We start from the raw sequence: 10,242 nt of genomic DNA, 5'->3' as shown, positions 1-10,242 counted from the left end.
TCACTTGTGTAACACCCTTACACAATATTGCATCATAAACACTTTGCTTTACTTCCTTAATGCTTCTGCAAGCACTTAAGGGTAATCTTTACAACTTACTTGGTAAAGATTACTTAAATTCGATTTTTGAAAAACAACTCATCATGCTCAAGGCATATGAAGTGTTATACATCATTTCTTTTTAATTGATTCGGCAGCGGAAGCAAATGAAATCAATCAAATATGTTCAATTTAATTGAACTAGTCATGAATCTTATCAACATAAGACTTCTTACTGACGCTTATATCATGTGGATTTATCTTCATAAATTCGGATATTCAAGATGTATTATAATACTCCAAAAGTCTTAAATCATTCTCAATGATCGATATGTCATCCACATATCGGACTAATTAAAAATTCCGTAACTCCCACTAAACTTCATGTATAAACACAACTTCTCGACTTATCGAGAAATGTTTTATCACATGATCAAAACGTTGATTCTAACTCATTGATGTCCTACTTAAGACCCTCTCTTAAGTTTCACATTATCTTAGGATTGCAAGAATCTACTAAACTCAAGACATGTATTGAATACATTCCTTCTTTTGAAGAAGTGGGTTTTATCACTTGCTTCGTATTTCATAACCTTATAATGAAACACAATCCCTAAGAAGATCCAAATAGACTTAAGCATTTCAATTAGTGCAAAACCCTTTGCAACCAATATTGCTTTGAAATATCTCTTTATTAGTGCAAAACTCTTTGTCACTAATCAAGCCTTTTTGTTTCGGATTTTCATGGCTCTAAGCCTTGTAATGAGTTGTGGCTTTAAACACTCTTATGTAAGTCATATGTCCATTACTTTCTAGAAGTAATCAACTTGAATCAAACAATTTCTTTTGTAAGTTATAAGCTCTTTACTTTCTTAAAAGTAGCATGAATTCATCATTTTTAACAAGTGACGAATTTTAACCTCCTAGGTTTTAAAGAAACAATATTTTACACAAAACGTCTCATGTAGCCAAGAAGGACCAGTTTCTTGCGACATAACATTCTCTGTGGCATTCTTTGTGGCTCTTGCAAGAAGGACCAGTTTCTTGCGACATAACATTCTCTGTGGCATTCTTTGTGGCTCTTGAATAATTTCTCCCACTCTGTCTTCTAAAATAAACTTGTATTTTAGAAAGACAGCTTCACGAGCCGCAAACCCGTCGTACTCGTGAGAAAAGAAAGGGAAAAATGAGCATTTGTTTCTTGTGAAAACTTACAAACATGGTACTTTTACCATTTCATATCTCATATGATTCGATTTAGTGGAAAAATAATTTAGACAAAAATGATAAAATCCCCAAAAGGATCAAGTAACTCAAAGTAACTTGATTGAAATCCAAACCATATCGAATAGCGTTTGATTTCTTATCTAATCACACATTATTCCATAATGCGTGCTAAGAGAGATTAACTTGTGATACTATATCACATTTCCTTTGGCTTATATCAAAGTCTTCACTTTGATAATCCCATTACGACTAAATCGTGATTCCTTGAACTCTTTGAAGTTCTTCAAAGATTTCTCCTTTTACCTTATTAAGTGAACATATTAGCGTCAACTTAAATCGTTGGTAAAAGAAAATGATTAACCTATTTTGGATCGATGATATACAACCTCGATCTCCTTTTCAACCAAAAGGCACGAGACACCTTGCTTTGAATACAAGATACGCATATACCATTAACAATCTAATGGTTTCAAGAGTACTCGATAACTCTTTGCGTTCATCATTCCAAAATTTAAGGTTTAATCTTGGGTTACCAATTTGAGTCTTGCATCATCTTCATGATATATCATTCTAGTTTGGTTTAGAATATAATCACCTTGATGATGGGCTAGCCATTCATCAAATCATGGTGTATAGGGTCACAAAAGTGAAACCTCTTTTGTATCTTAACAAATTTATATTCTTATTTAGAGTTTATGCACTTAATAGTCACAATTAAGTACAACTTTAAATCCAAAAACTAGATTGAGTACACAATTACTCTATCTCTCAACATTATTGTTGCTAGTCGTCATATTCTAATCATCTTATGTATCGAATACAATGATGAAAACCTCCATTGGTTTCTAATATTGACGAAGTGGTACTAGCAAAAATTTATGTCTAATCAAATAAACATTTAAAGAAGAAGGTCCCATTAGATGTCCCACAACTAACTTGTTGATTCTTCAATAATTTGGGGTAGTTTCCTTTCTCGTGTCCAACATTTGAGACAATGGAAACTTTATCGGTCGGGATTGATAGGTTTAGTATCGTCATTCTCAACAACTTTTCTTTTAACATTACCTTGTACCAATTCCATTATAATCTTTACTTCTTGAACCTCGTCCTCATCTTAACAGGTTAAGAGAATGCTCCCACTCATTTCAATGAGTCTTTGCTTTGAGAAGCAAAATTGAATTCATGAAGAACACTCTTCATTTGTTCGTTTTAGTCTTAAAAACTTTCATTGAGGTGGTTGCGATATTTTGGTCAATTACGAATTCTTGACAAAACTAATTACCAAAATAATTTATCGCTTCAAGGTACTTAATTCAATTAAGTATATGAATAACAATCCATTGTAAGTAGAAGTGTTAGTCAAGAATCAAAAACCTGTTTGATAATGAATAACTTTAATCTATACTCTTTACAAGAGATCCTTAGCAATGGTTCATACGAGGTCTTTAGAAGAAAATTCATATTTTGTCTTTAGTTACGATGTTTTAATGGAGTTTTGAATCAAAATCGAAATGATATCGTATATGAATTGTGGTAAAGAAATAGAACAATATGATAACGGAATAGTGGAAAACAAAACATTCATCGTCATATTAATACTTGTAAACAAGTATAGCATTTACATAGTGACCTCTACCCAACTATGATAAATGATTCCAAGATCCAAATTCATATTAACTTGGGCACGGGGTAGCCGATGAAACCCTTATCAATATAACTCGGTGGATTAACTCTTTAATCGATTCTACTTTTAGCACTCTCGGTCGATAAATTTACTCTAATATTTATCTATAGCCCAAAACACATCAACAAGGGCACGGGGTAGCCGATGAAACCCTTATCAATTACTTTTGTTGAGTTCAATCCAAATTTCGAATAAATGTGTCCATTATCCAAACCCACATTAACTTAGGCACGGGGTAGCCGATGAAACCCTCATCAACATGAATTCGGTGGATTAACATTTATCACCCACTTCCCCTACGTAACAAGGTTTGTACCCCGGGGTAGCCGAGTGCACTCCCTCGCGAAATAGGTTTTCATGGTTTCTACTATTTGGTAAGGCTATGTCTCAATTAGTTGTTTTAGCGAGAGGTCATGTCAATTTATTATCTATCACGTTTTAAGTGAACTAAAGCGGTGAACTACGATAATTCGAATTGACACGGTCGATAAACTCGATAAAATAACAATGCATGTTTAGTTATGGCGATTTAGCGATGCATGTGACATAAAATAAAATGCAAGCATAAAAGTAAATAAATCCTAGTATGGCCTTCCTAAAATAGAAAAACTATTAATCTATTACATATTCGGAAACCAACTCCATTGGTCCCTTGAACTTCGGTTGTGGCACACATCTCGAGGTAACACCGTCTTTATGTATCGCCATTCTTGAAGTAATCCGTCTTTTGGAACTCCGGAATGAATAAAATTACATAATAATTTACATAATTTCCTATTATACATTTGTAACTAAAATAAAATAAATCTATTAAATTACAAAACGGTGATACGAGATCACAATAAAAATTACAACCGAATCGATATTCCCATACATTTCGGGAAATACCAATTAAAATCTAAGGCCATACTAAGTAAAATTACATAATTCAAAAATTACATAAATTAAAATTATGACAATCATAAAGAAAATGCAGCATTATAATATGTATGAACATGCTCAATTTTTATGCTAAATCGCCTTTTAATTAGCCAATATCGTATATTACTCGGTTTTTACGGATTTGCGTGATTTCAACATTTTATAATCACAAAATACATAAACTCATATTTATGCATAAGTTAATTACCCTAACCTCTTAGGACTCAAAATATAGTCTTCACTAATAATTTGACCATAATTAACTTTTATTTACAAAATTGTTCATAATTGGACCAAAAATTACAAAAATAAGCTATTATACTTCAAATAAATCTAAAAATTTCAAATAAATTTGAAATTTGAAATTTAAATTCATGAACATTCTGGAAAAATTCCATGACACTCATAATGTTCAAAATCTTAGGTTAAAAATTTCGAAATTTTCCCGGAAAAACAATGTTGCGGTTTATCAATTTATAATAAAATAATCATAAAAAACATGGAAAAATTATTTTCATTAACTTTTCAATTTTAGATCTGAAAAATATAATAAAATGCAACATTAGACGTTTTTCCTAAGTCATAGATTATGTTTTATTAATTTTTTACTAATAATGTCACTATTTATGCTATTTTTCTTCAAAAATTCATAAATCATGCTAAAAGACTTCTTTATAGCCAATTATTTTACACACATCTTGTAAAATTGCATGTGACAACATATTAATTTTCTATGACCAGATTCGAAATTTAACTCATATTAACCTATTTTTCTCTTAAATCCGAATTTAATAATGAAAAATTCATTTTTCGAGCATAACAAGTCCAAAAATTATGAAAATTTACAGGTTATCTCAAAATAATATATGTAACAACATATCCAAAAACCAAGTGAAAATTCGAAGTCTAGCTATTTTTAGACCAAAAATGACATTTTTACTCATAAAATCACATTTAAATGCCATTATTGTAAATTATGAACAATAAAAATCCGAAAAATTAACCAAAATATCCTAAAACACTTTAGGACCAGAAATATTAACATGCATGTAATAATTTCGTGATATATCATAATAACACAAATTTTACAAGTTTTATTTGTTATTCATATAACTCGGAAAAACTTTTAACCAATTTGCATGCAAACAACCGTGGCTCTTGATACCGATTGAAGGAAATGTAGATTCATATACATACTAACATACTCTTATATGTCAAAATTAATTTGTCATAAAATTAAACATGGATTTTATGCATGCAAACAATATAATAAAAGAGAAGAAATCATATCCTTACATTGAAATTTCGGTTCAAATGGGCACAAAAGAAATCTCCTTTTCTTTTGTTCTTGAGCTTTCCTTTAATAGAAGAACAAGATCCAAGTGTAGGATCTCTCCTTAGGAATAATACCCAAAGCTTAACTCTTAATCTAATTAATATTATTTGAGCTAGTATAATATTAATCTCATGAAAAATGAACCAAAAATTTGTTTGGTTTAGACTCCTAAAACCGGGTAGGAGATGTGGAGAGGAAGAGTATTATTTTTTATCTCTCTAAAATAATTTTACATGGTTGAATGAATAATAATAATCACCCACACATACATATGGTGAATAATAATTATTTTAAGTAAAAGAACTCTTGTTCTTTTCTATGTAGAACCGATTGGGAGGGAAGGAGAGCCCAATGCATGGGCTAATTTTTCTACCCAAGAAATGTAGGCTTGCATGGCTACACATAGGTAGATCATCATTGTGTTTTCTCTTATTAAAATAATTAACACAATTTTTCCACTAAAACCCTCTTAATATTTCGGTACTTATAAAATGGAAAGTCCATTTTATATTTTGTCATTTGTCAATTTTGTCACATGTTACATGTTACATGACATGTAACAATGCAATGTATTTTTATCATATTAAAAATCAACGTATTAATAAAAATACGTCATATACAAAAATCGACTTAGTAATTCATAATTACTTATACCAAAATATTTTACCAATTTATAAATCACATTTATAATAATTCATTCAATTCCGATTGTTTCTTTAAACAACAATTTCATCCGAGTAATGAAACAATTCGATTACTCAGACCGTATCTCATTTAATCATATTTCAATTTGATACGTAAATTTTACTTCCAAAATCGTCCGTCAATTTTTCAAGTAATTTAATTAACTCGTAACATTATACGATTAATTAAATGATCAATTAAGAGTATTGCCCTATAGGTATGACCTAGGGGGTCAACTGATCACCACCGTTACACGACAGTAATGTCAAACTCTAGTCAGCCAATCATTACCGATATATGTTGACCAGTTGACAGTAACAAAATTACTTCCCAATTGTATTCTTTAAAATGAGATTTAATAATGATATTTAAATCACATGATCGCACTATTGTTGAGGACACATTTCCCAACAGGATCTTCTACAAAATGTGCAACCTCTTATCACATAATGGAACATTCCGTCAAGCACTGAAATCGCTCATCGGATTCTACTTGAGAATTCATGACGTTTCTATTATGGCTCACAAATCAATCATCATGCTCTTACGCATACGATTCATAATTGGACATGTATATGATTATTCTAATGGCGGAAACATTAGTTACTAATAATCATGAGATCAACCGTTCATCAGGTTCAATGAACTACCATTACTGCTAATGGTAATTCCATTTTCATTCATATGAATAACCTATGTATATGTTGATACGATGTGTATCTCTTTAATACTAATCCAACATCCCATGATGTAATTGGATTCATCATGGTCCATTTTCATCCAGAATTGAAAACTCAAAAGCTTCTTTATGAAGGAAGGTATTAGCTCGTCATTCTTTAATGAGTAATGAGTTTTATACATTCAAGGATGATAGCTCCCACTAAATTCCATGTCTTCACATGAGAATTTCCTAACTCCCACTCAATTCAACATATTTCGAAATTGACTTCTCAATCGAAATTTGTCAAAGATATAAATATAAATTGCTTTGCCAAGTTACTAGGATAAAACCATATATGTTCCCATCATATCCTTTCAAAAAGCCTATTTTGAAGTGGTCTCATCTCAACCTTACGGAAAGAGATTTTTAAATCTCTAACTCACTCATGTCATAATGATGTGTAGTAATGTCATTATTCAAATATTAACAATATCTAGAATACGTCCTTCGGAATACTCTTTCGGAAGGAGGATTAACCATTTCCTAGCGAGGTTAAGCAATGACATTTGCGTGGTTAAAACGTTGGCTATTGAAGATATCGGAATATCAATCTTTGCAACTTAATCTTGATCATAACTAGTATGTTACATTGATTCATTTAGGCTCTTAAGTAAAACTCATGATTGAAACTATTTGGTCAAAATATATCATATAGAACTTAGTCAAAACTTGTTAAGACTTTGCATTAGTCATTTTCATCCAAAACTTCTTTTGGTCTCCTCGCGTAGTTATCTTGAGAATATACTCTTATGATTACTACACTTGGTCTCTTTAGTCATATAGAACTAACTTGAGACCATAGATCTCATCTATTCGGCATACTATGTAAATAGATATACCTTTATTCAAATCATTTTCTCTTGTGTAGATCTACATTTACACAAGTACACAATTTTATCTTGCCTTGTGTGTTGTGTCCTCATTTTTCTCCCACTCTATCTTTAGAATAAATACACTATATATTCAAAGATAGCATATGAGACACTAATCAATGATGTTGAAGTATAAGGAGAACTATCTCATAGACAGACTAATAGTAATTGATTTCATATGTGTACTTGGTGATTGACATACCTTTAAGAGAGTTCATAGACTCAAAATTGCTTCATAAATGATCATACACAAGCCTTAAGCATGTGGACATATAATGAAACCCGTCATTATAATTGTCTATTAGATCACCTTTAAGTGAATGATCTCATGTTTCAAAACGCAAGCATTTAAAGATGAATTTTAGAACATTAAAAGGATAAATGATAAAACGGGTGACTTGGGTTGCAAACCAAGTCACTATCATCCAAAATACAACTCATTATCCAAAATACTTTTCCATGTCGAACACGGAAACTCAAAGTTCTAGAATCCAAAACATAACTTAAAATAAGACAATGAAAAACAAAGCTCCATAAAAGCTATCCTTAGCTTCTCCATGGTTTCTCATGCTTGTTTTTCTTTTCCCTTGTCTTTGCTTGGTGGAGGCCCTATTTACAATAAAAAGGGAGATACATTATCACAACTTTGCATCATAATACCATAGTTGAATTTAGAAACATAAAAGAAGGTTAGTCATTTACCTACTGGAGTGATCTTTCCAGCTTTGATATCACCAAGGTATTTGGAACAATTCCTCTTCCAATGTCCCATGCCATTACAATAATGGCATTTGTCAAGAGGACCCTTCTTGACTTTGGAGGTGCTAGCTTCACAAGACTTAGCTTTGGTGAATGTGGGAGCTTGCTTTTTACCCTTTCTTCCACTCTTCTTGAACTTCCCCTTACTCTTTGTGCTTATGTTAAGCACATCCTTGGGAGGGTTCACATTTAACCCCATGTCCCTCTCGGCTTGCACAAGTAACTTGTGCAACTCCTCAAGAGACACATCCTTGTCTTGCATATTGAAATTCACCCGGAATTGCACATATGCCTTGACCTTAGACAAGGAGTGTAGAATCCTATCTACGATGAGTTCTTTGGGGATTTCAACCTTTTGAATCTTCAAGGTCTCGACAAGCTCCATGAGTTTGAGCACATGAGGGCTAACCTTTTGGCCCTCTTTGAAGTCGAGATCAAAGAATGCCGCGGCCGCCTCATATTGGACGATCCGCGGAGTTTGTGAAAACATGGTCACAAGTTTGGAGTAAATCTCATTAGCATTGCCCATTTTAAAGGCTCTCCTTTGGAGTTCCGCCTCCATCGCAAATATTAAGACATTTTTCATTGCGGCGGACTCCTTTTGGTAAGCCTCATAGGCTTCCCTAGTGGCCGCGGTGGACCTAGTGGAGGGTTCGGGTGGAGAGGCCTCGGTAAGGTAACGAAGCTTGTCGTCACCTTCGGCGGCTAATTTGAGTTGGGCATCCCATTCGGAGAAATTTGACCCATTCTTTTCAAGTTTACATCGATCCATAAAGGATCGGAGCCAAGATGAAGTAGCGAGTGGTGTAGCATTAGGAGTTGGTGTTGCCATTTGTTATGAAAAAGAAGTGGTCTACAAAACAAAATATAAGGAGTAAAACAATTGTCGTTTTAATAATACTCGTAAAAAGTATGATTTAAACAAGTTATTTGCATTTTTCTAGTGACCTCTACCCAACTAGATAAATGATTCCAAGACCCAAATTCATATCGACTTAGGCACGGTGGGGCCGATACATCCTTTATCAATATAACTCGGTGGATTAACGTTTAATCGATTCTACTTTTAGAACTCTTGGTCGATAATATTACATTAACAATTATCTATAGCCCAAAACACATCGACAAGGGCACGGTGGGGCCGATACATCCCTTATCAAATACTTTTGTTGAGTTCAATCCAAATTTCGAATAAATGTGTCCATGATCCAAACCCACATTAACTTGGGCACGGTGGGGCCGATACATCCCTTATCAACATGAATTCGGTGGATTAACATTCATCACCCACTTCCCCTACGTAACAAGGTTTGTACCCCGGTGTGGCCGAGTGCACTCCCTCACGAAATAGGTTTTCATGGTTTCTACTATTTGGTAAGGCTATGTCTCAATTGATAGTTTTAGCGAGAGGTCATGTCAATTTATTATCTATCACGTTTTAAGTGAACTAAAGCGGTGAACTACGATAATTCTAATTGACATGGTCGATATACTCGATAAAAGACAATGCATGTTTAGTTATGGCGATTTAGCGATGCATGTGACATAAAATAAAATGCAAGCATAAAATAAATAAATCCTAGTATGGCCTTTCCTAAAATAGAAAAACTATTAATCTATTACATATTCGGAAACCAACTCCATTGGTCCCTTGAACTTCGGTTGTGGCACGCATCTCGAGGTAACACCGTCTTTATGTATCGCCATTCTTGAATTAATCCGTCTTTTGGAACTCCGGAATGAATAAAATTACATAACAAATTACATAATTTCCTATTATACATTTGTAACTAAAATAAAATAAATCTATTAAATTACAAAACGGTGATACGAGATCACAATAAAATTACAACCGAATCGATATTCCCATACATTTCGGGAAATACCAATTAAAATCTAAGGCCATACTAAGTAAAATTACATAATCCAAAATTACATAAATTAAAATTATGACAATCATAAAGAAAAAAGCAGCATTATAATATGTATGAACATGCTC

The sequence above is a fragment of the Silene latifolia genome, chromosome 11 (genome assembly GCF_048544455.1).
Source record: "Silene latifolia isolate original U9 population chromosome 11, ASM4854445v1, whole genome shotgun sequence".
Lineage (NCBI taxonomy): Eukaryota > Viridiplantae > Streptophyta > Magnoliopsida > Caryophyllales > Caryophyllaceae > Silene > Silene latifolia.
This window is presented reverse-complemented; position numbering follows the sequence as displayed.